Source organism: Giraffa tippelskirchi, chromosome 8 (assembly GCF_054371585.1).
Source record: "Giraffa tippelskirchi isolate mGirTip1 chromosome 8, T2T-mGirTip1v1.2.pri, whole genome shotgun sequence".
NCBI lineage: Eukaryota > Metazoa > Chordata > Mammalia > Artiodactyla > Giraffidae > Giraffa > Giraffa tippelskirchi.
Genome location: NC_137282.1, coordinates 1,248,158 through 1,263,808, shown reverse-complemented (window position 1 = coordinate 1,263,808; position 15,651 = coordinate 1,248,158). Strand labels below are relative to the sequence as shown.

Sequence of the window (15,651 nt, the reverse complement as noted above, 5' to 3'; positions counted from 1 at the left end):
AACTGGGGTGAGGAGGATAATAATAAACAACATTTAGGTTGTTTATATTTTGCAGCATTTGAATGTGAAAAATTCTATGGAGAAAAAGAAAGCAGGGAAGAGAAAGAGGAATTGCAGGAATGGGAGGAGGAATATAGTTTCATCCAGGATAGGGAGACAACGCTTCACAGAGAAGGTGGTACAGACTACAGATGGAGAGAGGATGCCTTATGTGGTTATCTGGGGGAAGAGTATTCCGAATAGACAAAACAGCAAACTCAAAGTTGCTGACATGTGATCATGCTCTGGGTTCCTGAAGAACGAGAAGGCCAGAGCAGTGTGGTTGCTGCAGAGAGAACAGAAGGGAAGGCAGTAAAAGATAAAGTCAAATAGATGATGGGGAACCAGACCAAAGAGAGTCTTCTGGCCATTGCAGAGACATCCATCATCCATCAGCTTAAAATTTTTCATATAGAGATAAAATTCACCTGGCTTCATGCACTGGTTTAGAGTGTGTACGATGTGGGGGCTGTGCGAGTGCTGTGCAACCCTTACAGCTCTCAAATTTCTTAGTATTTCCATCACCACCAGAGGAGTCCTATACCTCTTAATTCCGCTTTTCCTCTATTCCCTGGCCACCTCTAATCAATCAACTTTCTGCCTCTGTGGAGCTGGCTGATCTGCTAAATGGAATCATACAATATGTGGTCTTTTGTGACTAACTCTTTTTACTTAGCATAATCCTTTCAGAGTTTACCTATATTGTAACATTAACGTGTCATTACTTCATTTCTTTATATAGCTGAATAATATTCCCTTGTAAGGACAAGCTTGTATCTATTCATTAATTGATGGATATTTGGGTTGTTTCCATCTTTTGGAAGTGCTGCTATGAACATTCACGTACATGTTTGTGCGTAAAAACATTTTCTCATCTATCTTGGGTATGTACTTAGAAGTGGAATTGCTGAGACATATGTTAACTCTATGTTTAACCATTTGAGAAACTACTAGTCTTTTTCACAGCCACTGCACCATTTTATATTCTACCAGCAATGTATGAGGATCCCAATCTCTCCAAAGCCTTGCTAAAAATTGTTATTTTCTGTTTTTTTTTTTAATTTTAACTTTTCATCATTATTATAGCCAAAATGTGAAATGATATCTCATGTGGTTTTATCTGCATTTCTCTATTGATTAGTAAGGTGGGCCATCTTTTCAAGCATTGATTGGCCATTTGCATCTTCATTGGAGACATTCTATTCAAATCACTCGTCCTCCTGTGTTTTTATTGTTGAGTTCTAGGAGTTCTTCATATGTTCTCTGCTCTAGACTCTTATCAGATAATTGGTTTGACAATACTTTCTCCCATTTTGTGGATTGTTTTCATCATTTTTTGAAAAAACATATAACAGGTTTTTTTTTTTATGAAGTCCAACTTATTTATTTTTGATCCTTATGCTTTTGATATCATTTTAAATAAATCATTGCTTAATTCAAGGTCACAAGTCTTTGCAACTATGTTTCCTAATGGCATGGCAACCCACTCCAGTATTCTTGCCTGGAGAATCCCATGGACAGAGGAGCTTACTGGCTACCGTCCATGCGGTTGCAAAGATTCAGACACGACTGAAGTGACTTAGAGTGCATGCATTCCTTATAGGAGACCCTACGTTTATGCTGTTGATCCATTTTGAGTGGCATGTGGTATGAAGCAGGGGTCCAACTTTATTCTTTGGCATGTGGCTATCTATTCTTCCCAGGACCATTTGTTGAAGAGACTATCATTTATGCTTTGAATGATCTTTTCATCCTTGTCAAAATTACTTATCCACAGACATGTGGGTTAAATGCCCACCAAACCAAACAAAAGAGGAGGAGATAGGGAATCTATCTGAAAAAGAATTTAGAATAATTATAAAAAAAATGATCCAAAATCTTGAAAACAAAATGGAGTTACAGATAAATAGCCTGGAGACAAAGATTGAGAAGATGCAAGAAATGTTTATCAAGGACCTAGAAGAAATAAAAAGGAGTCAATATATAATGAATAATGAAATAAAGGAGATAAAAGACACTCTGGAGGGAACCAACAGTAGAATAACGGAGGCAGAAGATAGGATAAGTGAGGTAGAAGATAGAATGCTGGAAATAAACGAAGCAGAGAGGAAAAAAGAAAAAAGAATCAAAAGAAATGAGGAAAACCTCAGGGACCTCTGGGACAATATGAAACGTCCCAACATTCGAATCATAGGAGTCCCAGAAGAAGAAGATAAAAGGAAAGGCCATGAAAAAATACTCGAGGAGACAATAGTTGAAAATTTCCCTAAAATGGGGAAGAAAATAGTCACAGAAGTCCAAGAAACCCAGAGAGTCCCAAACAGGATGAACCCAAGGCGAAACACCCCAAGACACATATTAATCAAATTAACAAAATCAAACACAAAGAACAAATATTAAAAGCAGCAAGGAAAAAACAACAAATAACACACAAGGGGATCCCCATAAGGATAACAGCTGATCTTTCAATAGAAATTCTTCAGGCTAGAAGGGAATGGCAGGACATACTTAAAGTAATGAAAGAGAATAATCTACAACCCAGATTACTGTACCCAGCAAGGATCTCATTCAGATATGAAGGAGAATTCAAAAGCTTTACAGACAAGCAAAAGCTGAGGGAATTCAGCACCACCAAACCAGCTCTCCAACAAATGCTAAAGGATCTTCTCTAAACAGGAGACACAGGATGTTTAAACACGAACTCAAAACAAAAAAGGAAATGGCAATGGGAGCATACTTATCAATAATTACCTTAAATGTAAATGGGTTGAATGCCCCAACCAAAAGACAAAGACTGGCTGAATGGATACAAAAACAAGACCCCTATATATGCTGTTTACAAGAGACCCACCTCAAAACTAGGGACACATACAGACTCAAAGTGAAGGGATGGAAAAACATAGTTCATGCAAACGGAGACCAAAAGAAAGCAGGAGTCGCAATACTCATTTCAGATAAAATAAGACTTTAAAATAAAGGCTGTGAAAAGAGACAAAGAAGGATATTTCTCAGTTTTATTTCATGGGTCTGTATATCTATCTTTATGTCACACCATTTTGATTACTGTAGCTTTTTAGTAAGTTTTCATTCAGATCAGGAGGTATGAATACTCCACAACATTCTTCTTTTACAGTATTGAAAAGCATTATTGGGATCCCTTTATTTCTATATGAAATTGTGCTCAGCTTATCAATTCTGCGGGAAAAAAAAAGGCTATTGGAATTTTGATAGATTTTGCATGTAAGCTGTAAGTCACTTCCAGGAGTAATCTCAGCAATATTAAGTCTTCCAATCCATTAATTTAAAAAATGTCTTTCTGTGTTTAGGTATTTTAGGATTTCCTTCAGCAATGCTTTATAGTTGTCAGTGTACAAGTCTCACACTTCATTAATTACATTCATTCCTCAGTATTTTATTCTTTTCATGCCTTTTCACTTTGCTTTCAGATTTTTCATTGCTAGAGTATAAAAAACACAACTGATTTTTGTACATTGATCTTGTATTCCACAAATATGCTGGACTAGGTTATTAGATCTATTTTTGGAAAGTAGATTCTTCGAGGTTTTCTATATATTAGATGATGCCACCTGAAAAGAGAGATAGTTTTATTTCTTTCTTTAAAATCTGTTTTATTTCTTTTTCTTGTTTAATAGTCCTGGCTAGAACTTTTAGTAGTCCCAAATAGCAATAGCAAGAGAAACATCGTTGTCTTGTCCCTGATCTAAAGGAGAAAGCTTTCAGCTGGACGTTCGCTTTTACTTGGGGTGAGATAAGGAGCTGTTGTGGTCCTTTGAGAGGAGTGATGGTTTATAACTCTTATTTTAAAAGGATACCTTTGTCTCTTTATGTTTTAAATGATTATAATTTATAAAAGTAACGCTAAAAAACCTTAGTAACCATGTAAAGCTTGTATTAAAATCTAATATGGTTCCTTAAACAATATAGTAATGTTACCACATAAAAATGTTAATGTACGCCTCTATTCTAAATACTATAAAATTTGTAAATTAAATATATAATGTGTCTAGTCATACACATTATCTTAGCTATAACATTTTATAGAAATAAAAAATTGCTACCATATGATTCTGCAATGTCCTATTGAAATTATGTAATTTTTTGCACTTAGTTCTTGATGATAAAGATATACTTTTTTATCAGGTGACAATAACAAACTCTAAAAAAAATCTTGCCACTGATGATGGCTTTCCTAATTAATCATTATGTGATTCTAGCATTTGATGTTATATCAGTAAGGCAGTTTTCTCTTTTATAAGAATTCCAATATCTATCTCACAATATTTTCCTGAGGATAACAAAGAATCTATAAAATATATTTGAAAACAAATAAGGACCAAACAATTGTAGGATATTACTATTATCTTGTATCTTTGAAGGTTTCTTTATCATACACTTGTTTAATTTTGTAATTATTTAGGTTTACATTCAAGAAAGTGCACTGTTATGCTAGATAGCTGATTCCTGTAACAGTGATGACATTTAGGGTCAGGACCTCTAAAACTAGGTAGCTAAATTGTGGACTAACTAGAGAGAGCTATTCTGTATCTTGCAAACTTCAAAATAGCAAAAAATAATGAGACATAAAAGGAGTTGAAGAAGCAGTCTTTGCCTCATTTTGAGTGATACATTATCTATCATTTTGAGTATATGATATAACATATATCTTGTAAAACCATGTACAGACTTCTTTGGCATTTACCATTCATCTGTGCATTTCAGTGATATTCACATCAGAATTCATAAGTCATCATACTTGGTGGCACCTTTTCTGTTAGCATCTCAGAAATCTTAACAGGATATATCCTTCAATAGAAATGGAACATCTGTGATGACGGGACCTTCAAAGATCAAAAGAGAAGAATTCCATCCAAATCTTATGAATTGGTTCATCATATTGATCCATCTGGATGACTGATAAAAATATCTTTTAAGAGGAGAAGCTCATGAAACTTCCTTCCTTACAAAAATCTGTAGTTTCAAAGGGCAAATAAGATGTGGTCCCCTTGCTTTTCTCTCTTGTATCTTTTGTTTCTAGTTCTCTCTTATTCCCCCTACCCCCCCAAAAAAAGAGTTAATAAGAAAATATAAATAATTTCTATCTCATTCAGATATATTCACCTTAAGTTAATCAGTCCGAGGAAACATGTATCAATCCAGGTTGACAAGTCGAGCAGTGAATCCCTCCCGGCTTTGGAATTGCGTTTTGAAGATTAGGTCACAGTGGTGTTTTTCTGAAGTTTTAAGTAAAAAGTAGGACTACTGATATCATGGCGTGGCATTGCTGGAAGTCCATAAATCGCGTGCTGAGTAAAAATAAAGTTGTATGAAACTAAAATATATTGTCTTCAAAATCTAAGCACATTCTTCAAGAATCTCCCCAACACTTAGAATTATCTGTCCACTTAAAAAATACCTAGTCATATTTATTTGGGGCTTCAATTTTGATTAAAAAAAGCCTTGTATTTTTACAAAGGCAAGCCTGAGCTGTGATGTTCTCTGAATGAGCTTCTGAGAAAAGATGAGCCAGATCATATAACTTAATTCTGTGAGTCAGCCTGCCTAATCCTTGGTCACTTTTTTCCCCCCAGCTGACCTGGAAAGATTTTTAAAGTTTTGCTTTCTCTAGAAATGCCTTCAATGAGTGGCGGCTTACAGGAACAAATTAAAATCTCAGAGGGAGATATATATGCATCCATGTGTTATTTTAAGTTTTTATACTGTTATTTTTTTTAAAAAATTGTTTAGGTCTTTATTGACTTTGTTACAGTACCGCTGCCATGGCTTATGTTTCGGTTGTTGGCTGGAAGCATGTGGGGTCTTAGACCCCTAGCCAGGGATTGAACCGCACATCCCTGCATTGAAGGCGGAGCCTTAGCCTCCGGACTGCGAGGGCGGTCCTTGTACTGCTGCTTTTGATGAGGCTGGGAGTGGGCTCGAGGAGCAGAAGAGGAGGGAGTCAAGTCCGGCCTGTGCTTCCTGCCTGTTCATCCCAGTGGGGCCCCGGGCCCGGGACCTGCGGGCCGGACAGACCCGTCCTCCCCTTCCCCCAGCACTCTTTCCTCGGTACAACCGTGCCGGGCTGGCCAGGACGTGAGGCCATTATGCTAAAATAACCCGACAAGGTCGCCAGGCCGCCGCGCCGCCCTCGTGGGCCAGGGCCGCGTCCTCAGCTGCCCCAGGGCCGTTTCTTCCCACCAGCTTGCCTCTGGCTCCAGCCCCTGCCCGGCCCTGTGAACTGGCTGTGGGACCTGGCTGTGATCGGGACCTCTTGGCACAGGCCTCCCAGCGCCAGGCGTCGATGTGGTGCCTGCCTGCACACTCTCCGTCCCCCCAGGCGTCTGACTCCCCACGCCCAGCCCTGGACGTGCGTTCCTGGCCCGGCTTCCTCCGGAGCAAGCGGAGCTGCCAGGGAGGACAGGAGCGAAGCCAGTCACACGTGGCCACGGGCTTTCCCACATTAGAGAAACTTCAAAGGAACCCAGTGTTGATTTAAAACAGGTTTACTGAAAACAGGACGCATAAAAAAGAAGTTCTTCCCTCTCAAGAAAAATTAAGAAAGTGATCTAGGAAGCAAAGAGATTAAGAATTATATGTTAAAATTATTTTATCCAAATTAACGATGAACTTCAGAACTTCTATTCATATCAAATTGTCTCTGATATAGTGTTCTGATTTGACTCATGAAATGAGATCCCAAAGGCTGAGATGAAATAGAAATGCCATCATCCTTTCAGAGGTCAGGTCATTTGAGACCAGATTTCTATCCCTTTGTAGCTATAAAAATAGTTAGCATTCTGCAGGATCAAAATTACCATACAGACTAACCATCAAAGATAATAAAAATCTATTTTTAAATTAAGTATCTAACACTGTATTCTTTATTAACACAGCTCTATCTTAAAATATATTTATCCTAGCATATTGAATTAAATCTTACTTGATAGACCTAACCAAGAACAAGTTTTTTCTTAATTATATACTCAAAATATTGAATAAATAATTGGATTTGAAGCTGTTTAAATAATGTCAAAATAACTAGGCTCTTCAATAAGGTCTAAGGAATATCCAGTTGGTTATTCTGCATTATTAAGACCAAAGAAAGGTTAACATTTTTTGGTTTTAGTGTTTCAATTAGTGTTTTGGTGAAATTGCAATACAATTGCAATCAAATATATTCTCAAAAACAAAAAGAAAATTTTATGGTATGGTGAGTTTTAGTGCAAGAGGCAGTCTGCTGTAGCTTGGAATTTCTGAAACTGTGTGACAGTTTATGATATTATAATAAGAGAGATAATTTTATCTGGAATTTTGTGAAAATATAGTTTATATGGTTTCTGTAGCTGAAAAAGGGAATATTAGAAATAGGTCTGTTGGCTTTGCCATGAAGAGAGGCATTTGCTCCAGAATTTTATTATTTCCAAGCAGTTCTATTAATTTTTCAGCAGGCAATCTTTCAGTAAATAACAAGTAATTCTGATTTCTCCCATTCATTTTGATGTGCACGTTCTCCCTAATTTTTATGTGTCCTCCAACTCTTAAAACTCTTCTTGGCTGAGGTATATTAACATTACATGGAAACAACTTCTTCAAGGAGAGAAATTCTATCAAAGTGATTGTTTTATGTAATAACTTCCCCCTTTTCCCCCTTTCCTGCAATGGGCAAAATAATAATAAATTGCTGTTTTGGATGAAATAATTTGGGTAGTTTGAATCTTGAAACAATGCAGTTTATATTTAAATGGAATGCCTAGTAGTTGAAAATTTGTTATTAAAACTATATGTATATATAATATGATTTCTTGACTTTTTTAAGGTCTTCTCTTTTTCTATATTTCTCTCATCTTTGCCAGTCATTCCCCATAATTTGTCTGGTAGAACTTACTCTCTGAAAACTTCTTTCCTGGTTCTGAAATTTGAAAAAAGAATGCATATCAGTTTTATCATGGTATCTGTCTGCTGATTAAACTGTTGTCTTCACAGTCAATTTATGAAACACTAATATTGTAATGAAAACTAGAACTCTTTGTGTCCCTAAGGACTGTAGTCAGCCAGGCTTCTCTGTCCATGGGATTCTCTAGGTAACGTTACTGGAGTGGGCTGCCATTTTCTCCTCCAGGGGATCTTCCTGACCTGGGCACCCTTTGAACCCACGACTCTTGTGTCTCCTGCATTGGCAGGCAGAGTCTTTAACATGAGTGCCACCTGGGAAGCCAAGTAACTCTTACTTGCTAAGTCGCTTCAGTAATGTCTGACTCTTTGCAACCCCATGCATGGTAGCATGCCAGCTTCCTCCGTCCATGGGATTCTCCAGGCAAGAATACTGGAGTGGGTTGCCATTTCCTCCTCCAGGGGATCTTCCTGACGCAGGGATGGAACCAGCATCCTGAGGTCTCTTGTGTCGGCAGTTAGGTTCTTCACTAGTGACACCCGGAAAGCTTCCTAGCAGTGCTAATGGTAAAGAACCGCCTGCTAATGCAGGTTGAAGTAAGAGAAAGGGGTTCGATCCCTGGGTGGGGACGATCCCCTGGAGGAGGGCATGGCAACCCACTCCAGTATTCTTGCTGCAGAATCCCATGGACAGAGGAGCCAGTGAGCTACTGTTCATAAAGTTATATGTAACTCTTAGCTCACAGTAAATTGCCCCAGACCAAATGGGTTAATGTTCTAAATCATTTCCACACTAAATATTTTATCATTGTGCCATCCATTATGAGAACTCATTTTCTTATCTTCGAGACAGTCTACAAAATTTGAAGAGCTGACAGTTATTTCTTCCCTTTAATTATATGGGCTGCCTAACAGGATTCTACAGCAAGGATTTGTGTCCTCGATGGCTTGGCATGACTGTCTCCACCTTCTCAATTCACCACAGGCTCTAAATTCACTAGTCAGAAAGCAGGCTCTCCCTCACTCTGTGTTCAACTTTAATTAGTAAAAGCTTTCAAAATTCATGATTTATCAAGTCCTAGTTCTAAATAGTTAGATATTATAGATTAAGCACACAAGGCAAACCCTCACTTTTAACCTAAAGCACAGTCAGAAGGAAGATTATTGCTGTATAAATACAACAGATTACCAAAGGCAATCGCTGAAAAGCTATGCCTTGACTTTTTGCCAAAATGGAAATTTTTCAATATATATGTCTCCTTGTTAATGAAATGGTAAGTATCACTGTGGTATGCAGTACTTTTTTTTCTCTGCAGAAAATTCTTGAAAGAGGGTAACTACCATTCATAAATTTGGAAAGATTTTTGTTCCTTCTCCTTTACTAGGGAAAAAAAAAAATCTCTATCACAACCCTCGCCCCCAGGAAAAGTTTCCTATGCCTTTTAGTAGCATACAGGTCACTTAAAATAACTCTGGAATAAATTGATTTTGTTTTTGTCCTCTTTCTCTTTTGTTATGTTTATCAGAAAGTTCATAGATTCTGACAAAACTCACCACTTCTTCTTGGTGCTTATCAGTTGTATGAACAGTGGTGTAACCACTGAATCAACTCTCCCAAGGACTCATGGTCCTGCCTTCCAAGTAACTTAGTATTGTGTGTATGTGAGTTTTATTTTTATCTATATGGGTGTGTAACTGATTTACAATGTTGTGTTAGTTTCAGGTGTATAGCAACGTGGTTGTTACACATATACATGTATCTATTCTTTTTCAGATTCTTTTCCATTACAGGTTATTAGATAATATTTCATATAGTCCCTTGTGTTCTGTAGTAGGTCCTTGCTGATTGTGTTTTGTATATACTACTGTGTACACGTTAATCCTAAACTCCTTATTTACCCCTCGCCTGCCATGTTTCCCCCTCAGAAACCAGAAGTTTGTTTTCCAAGTCTGTGAGTCTCTTTCTGTTTTGTAAACAAGTTCATTTGTACCAGTCTTATTTAGATTCCATATATTAATATAAGTGATATCTTATGATATTTGCTCTAGTAATTTAGTTTTGAATTAATTTACTTTGGATAATTTATGTTTGGAAGGAAGGGGATGAAGCGTACATTCTGTGAGTGCTGTAGAAAACAGGTTTCCTTGAAAACGCAGATTCTAGGTTAGGGAGAGGAGACTTTCTTACAAAAAGAACCCCCGGTTTAAAGGCCAAGTGGCAGATTAATTAAACCCCATAGGTATGTTTCTCTGTTTTAAGCATCTGAAGGTATCTACATTCTCCTTCATTTATAATTACATCGGTCTCCAAAAATGTATCTTTCAAAAGAGATACTCATTGCTTGCTTAGGTACCTAAAATATTTTTAAGAGTTTTCCTTAACTTATTCCAAATTCCTTCTTAGGGTGGTCAACTTGTCCTGACTTGCTGGGGCTGTCCCCCAAAGTACTAAAAGTCTCATGTCTCAGAAACTCCCTTAGTCACAGACAAAATAGGACCGTGGTCACCCGATTCCTCGTCTCCTATTTTACATTCATGACGTTCTATTTATATGGTATTATAGCTCTAAAGCTGAGACCTGTTAGCTAAATCACAAACTAGTTGACAGGCGTTGTCAGTGGTGGTTCCTGAAGAGTTGTTCTCGGCCCCGCAGCGGCAGCAGGCCTGGGGTATTTGTTAGAAATGCCGATATTCAGGCCCTAACCCAGACCTCGGAACCATAAACTCTAAGGGCAGAACCAACAGTCTGTGTCTGATTAAGCCTGCAGGTGGTTCAGTGTAGACTGAAGTTCTGGAACCTCGCGTTGACAGGAACAGGATGACTCTTGGTTCACACATGTTTCCAACATCTTGGCTCTGTTCTTGTTGGATGTTGTGAGAAGCAGGAGTGCAGAGAAGAGAGGGAGAGAAAATTAGAAGGTGAAAATGGTTCAAGATGAAAAGTTAGATTATAAGGTCAAAGATTTGCTGTTTATCCTGCTGTACCAGTGTTCAGTCTAGCGCCTTATGGGGGTAGGACCTCAACTTTTGAAAGAAAGGCAAATACCTGACAGAACAAATTTGCTGACGGCAGCCTGTGTATTTATCAGTCACCAAATACCCCCAGGCTTTGTTGTAGTTGCGTGTGGAATATATTAAACAGAAGCTAAGCGGCAGGAGTAGGGAACACAATCCCCACTGACTTAGAGAAACCAAGGCTGCAACATGATGAGGCGGTGATAGAGACATCACGCCAAGGTGACACCCAGGCATTCGGCCCTAATCTCTGAGGCCGCTGACGCCTCGGGCGCGGTCCTGGAGGGAGTCTCTCCCTTGAGAGAAAGGAAGGAAGGCGGGTTCTCTGGTGAAGAAGAAGGTAAGAGGAACCCTCAGCAGCCTTCTCTCCCTGGAGAGAGGCCTCGCCTTGGGCGGGAGAGCGGCAGGCCGGCTGCGAGCCCGGGGCCGCGGGGCACCGTGAGGAGGAGCGGCGTTCGGGGCCCACACGGCGTTCAGAATGGCGGCCCGCAGCCCCCGAGGAGGACGGCGTCCGCACAGGCCTTCACACACTCACGCACCCTCGCGCACACGGCTCCTAACACTGAACACCTGGAAATGTCACGTGAAACTTTCTGGCCTTCACCAAAATAAGAACCACAGCGTCTGGTAAAACTGGGCACGCGTTTCTCAGATGGCTGACGAGACGGCGCAGTGGACTCCACCCTCTGTGTGCGGATGTGTGCTCTCCAGTCAGCAGCACCATCGTGTCAGTATTAGCTCCTTCACGCTCTCTGCCGCTTCCTGTGGGGTGTGTGTGCGCAGGGGCTGAGGTGGGGGCTGGTATGACCACTGCTTGGATGCGGCCGCTTGTATATGGTGAACTTCCGGTTTAAGCTAATACTAGAGAACAACCTAAATGATGAGAACAGAGTTTGAAAAGAATAGACACATATATCAACGTGTGTCTGTGTGACTGAATCACTTGGCTGTACACCTGAAACTAACACAACATTGTTAATCAACTAGGAACGTGTAAAGGTGTTAGTCGCTCAGTCGTGACTCTTTGCGACTCCATGGACTGTAGCCCTCCAGGCTCCTGTGTCCATGGGACTCTCCAGGAACAAGTACTGGAGCGGGTGGCCATTCCCCACCAGGGATGGAACCTGGGTCTCCCACACTGCAGGCAGATTCTTTAACTTCTGAGCCACCAAGGAAGCCAACTGTACTCCAATATACACTCAACTATACCCTAATATACAATCAAGTATACTCTACTATACAACCAGCTATACTCCCATATACGATCTACTCTACTCCAATATAAAATTTAAACAAAGAACTAAGCTGCTGCTGCTACTGCTGCTGCTAAGTCGCTTCAGTCGTGTCCGACTCTGTGCGACCCCATAGACGGCAGCCCACCAGGCTCTGCCGTCCCTGGGATTCTCCAGGCAAGAATACTGGAGTGGGGTGCCATTTCCTTCTCCAATGCATGAGAGTGAAAAGTGAAAGTGAAGTCACTCAGTCATGTCCGACTCTTAGCGACCCCATGGACTGCAGCCTACCAGGCTCCTCCGTCCATGGGAGTTTCCAGGCAAGAGTACTGGAGTGGGGTGCCATTGCCTTCTCTGAAGAACTAAGCTAGAGACATCCATATTGAGGTCAAGGACATTTGGGGTTGAGGATGCGAAGTAGGTTCCCACTCCCGGTGGCCCGCCGCTGGGCCCTGCGTCACTCCCTGGGGTCTGGGGGGCTCCTGCTGAGTCCCTTCGCTTCGGGAGCCTCTGGTCGCCCTTCTTCTCGGCCTGTTCCTCCCGCCGCCCTCCCTTCTCTGCTGCCTCTCCTAGCTCAAGCATCCTTTGGTCCAGTTCTGACCACCTCCTCCTTCTGAGAGCTTCTGCAACCATTTGCTCACCTGGCAGCCTGACTCTCTATCCTTCTTCCTCCCAAATTGCTGTAAGTGATAAGAGAAGCCTGAATTCTGATAAATTTTTCTGTGAAATTAAAGTAATCTAACATTACCTTCTCAAATCACCTGATTCACATGGTGTCCAGTCCCCATGAAATGAAGTGGTCCTGGCTTCAAGAGGTAAATTCAGAAGTTGGATAAGCTATTTCTTTTAACAGGCACTCTCTCTCTCAAATACTTTTCCCCAGGAAACTGATGTTCTAATCTGCATCCAGTGTGCCGGACCCAAAGTGAGTTCAGCAGGTCGGTAACCAGGATCACTGAGTCTGAATCTACTGTTGATGTAATTGCCTCAAGCAGTCATAGATTAGGCAGCTTTGGGAAACATCTCAAAAGCTGCAGTTAGATATTTCTGGGTTTTTTTTTTTTCAAGTATTTGAAATCGCTGGCCTATCTAGAATTTCTGATGTGCACAAGACATGAGAACTCTGGTTCAAGTGATGTAAAGGTGGAAATAATTACTCACCTGATCCCTTGGGACATTGAGTGCTTTAATCAGGTCTCTATAGGACTTGATTTTAAAAGGACAGTGGATCATTTTTATGCATGACACTTCCAAGTAGCAGAACTTTAGAGGTGTGATAAAGTTAGAATTTGAAGTGCAAGTATTTCTCTGGTATTTTCTGGAGATGTCTCCTCAACCTCTTCAAACACAGCAAATCCATCGTTCCCTCCCTTCTCAGGGTATGTGGCCTGGCCGCTCTGGTCCACAGATGATGTCATTTTTTACCTTTTAACCTCCAATGATTAACACAGGGTCTAACATAGGAGGATTCAGTCAAGCCCACCCAAAAAGTTTCAGGACCAAGGCAAGAGCTCAAATGGAGACCATACACCATATAGCTCAATGCTTACAAGGTACCGCAAGCATCCCTGGCAGCCCCGCAGGCTGTATCCAAGGATTGCCCTTGTGACCTGAAGGTCAAGGGCTCGCCCCGCCTGAGTCAGCTCAGCCCTGCCGAGTAACACAGATCTGCAGAGACAGGGCAGACACTGTCCCCCAAGTCAGCCCTTCAGGAGGCAACTGAAGGTGAAAGTCGCTCAGTCGTGTCCAACTTTTGTGACCCCGTGGACTATACAGTCCGTGGAATTCTCCAGGCCAGAATACTGGAGTGGGTAGCCATTCCCTTCTCCAGGGAATCTTCCCAACCCAGGGATCGAACCCAGGTCTCCTGCATTGCAGGCGGATTCTTTACCTGCTGAGCCACCAGGGAAGCCCTCAGGTGGCGACTGGACCCACCCAAATCTTGGAGCCCAATGGGGAGGAAACCTTTCTCCCCAACCTCATTTTGAGGGCTCGGGATTTCCAGGCAATCTGAAGCATTTCCTCTATCACTATATCAGAGGGAGGGAGGCGATATCTGGGGGGACTTTTCTGTGTAGACTCACATTTGGTGACTTGACGTCATTTGGTGTTTTGAAAACAAGCCTCTTTCTCTGGTTTCGAGAGAGAGGCTGTGATCTTTTGCCTCTTAACACACGTAACCACACGTGCACTTAGACACACGTAACTGCATATACACACACAAAACATAACTGCATATGCACACACAAAACATACATGTACACACAGACACACATGCACACAGAGACACACATGCACACACAAAACATACATATATAGACATACACACACAAAACATACATGTGCACACATAGGCACACACAGACACAATGCACACACATAGACACACGATCATAAAACTCTACACGCACGGGCTCACACACACTTGTGAATTCTCTGACACTGTACTCTGGCCTTCACGGCACCCAGTCCAGTTCTTACTTCCTTTTCTAATTAACATTCCCGTTTGCTTAGTTGGTTATCAAACTCGAAAAAAGTGTTTTTCATAAGATCAAAAAATACAAAAATAGACTTCTGTTTCATGGCTTGTGATATGTGCAGCCCCCAAAAGTACAGAGCCCAGTGCAGGGCCCATTCCTGCCCGTGTCTAAGAGGGCCATGCTGCCCACATGACGGTGGTTAAATGAGGTAAAATCCAGAGGAAAGAAACAACTGCCAGTAATAATTTCAAAAAACTTGTGTGTGTGGTTTTGTTTTGTTTTTTTGTCACGAAACACCTTTTTATACTTCACAATGTCAGCATATTTAAGAGGAAGCAGCTGTTCTCCTCACTTGCTTGCAAGCCTGGTTGAGACTTAAATTCTCACAAACGAGAAGGAAATAAATTGAATATCATTCTGAGTCTTCAGTGTACCAGAAAACATGAGGAGCATCTTTGGGTCATAGTATTAATTTGTCAGGGCTTCCAAGGTGACTCAGTGGTAAAGAGTCTGCTTGCCAGTGTGGGAGACATGCCTTTGATCCCTGGGTCGAGAATTTTCCCTGGAGGAGGAAATGGCAACCCACTCTAGTATTCTTGCCTGGAGAATCCCACGGACGGAGGAGCCTGGCGGGCTGCAGTCCATGGGGTCGCAAAGAGTTGAACACAACTGAGCAACTGAGCACGCGTGCACGCATTTCTGTTTCCTGGAAGGAAACTTTCATAACTTACCTCTGGTTCTCTCAGTTGGATCATGAGATCCGTAACTAGGAAAATGCTTTTCTTACCCAGACCAGGTAACTTGGCTGCTCTATTTTATTATCTAGATTTCAAGTTATTATTTTCTGGAATCTTTTCTTATGCTTTGTGAAATGTTTAAAAAGGTATTTCCAGTGTTTTTATGCAAGAATGAAGGCCAAAATGGGCCACTCTGAATACCGACACGTTTCCTTTCATCCTCCACGAGAGCACCATCCC

The 15,651-nt window shown here is 41.0% G+C and overlaps 1 protein-coding gene and 1 long non-coding RNA gene across 5 annotated transcripts in view; one reads left to right on the top strand and one right to left on the bottom strand.

Moving 5' to 3' along the window:
- ZNF385D (zinc finger protein 385D) overlaps positions 1-15,651 on the top strand; it is a 938,617-nt gene that overhangs the window by 895,294 nt on the left and 27,672 nt on the right. The gene's annotated exons all lie outside the window — the stretch shown is intronic.
- On the bottom strand, positions 1,396-6,171 carry LOC145517806 (uncharacterized). Its single transcript, XR_014062347.1, has 3 exons — positions 5,179-6,171; positions 4,760-4,898; positions 1,396-3,626 (listed from the first exon to the last, which is right to left on the bottom strand). It is a non-coding gene; the product is annotated as an uncharacterized LOC145517806 (long non-coding RNA).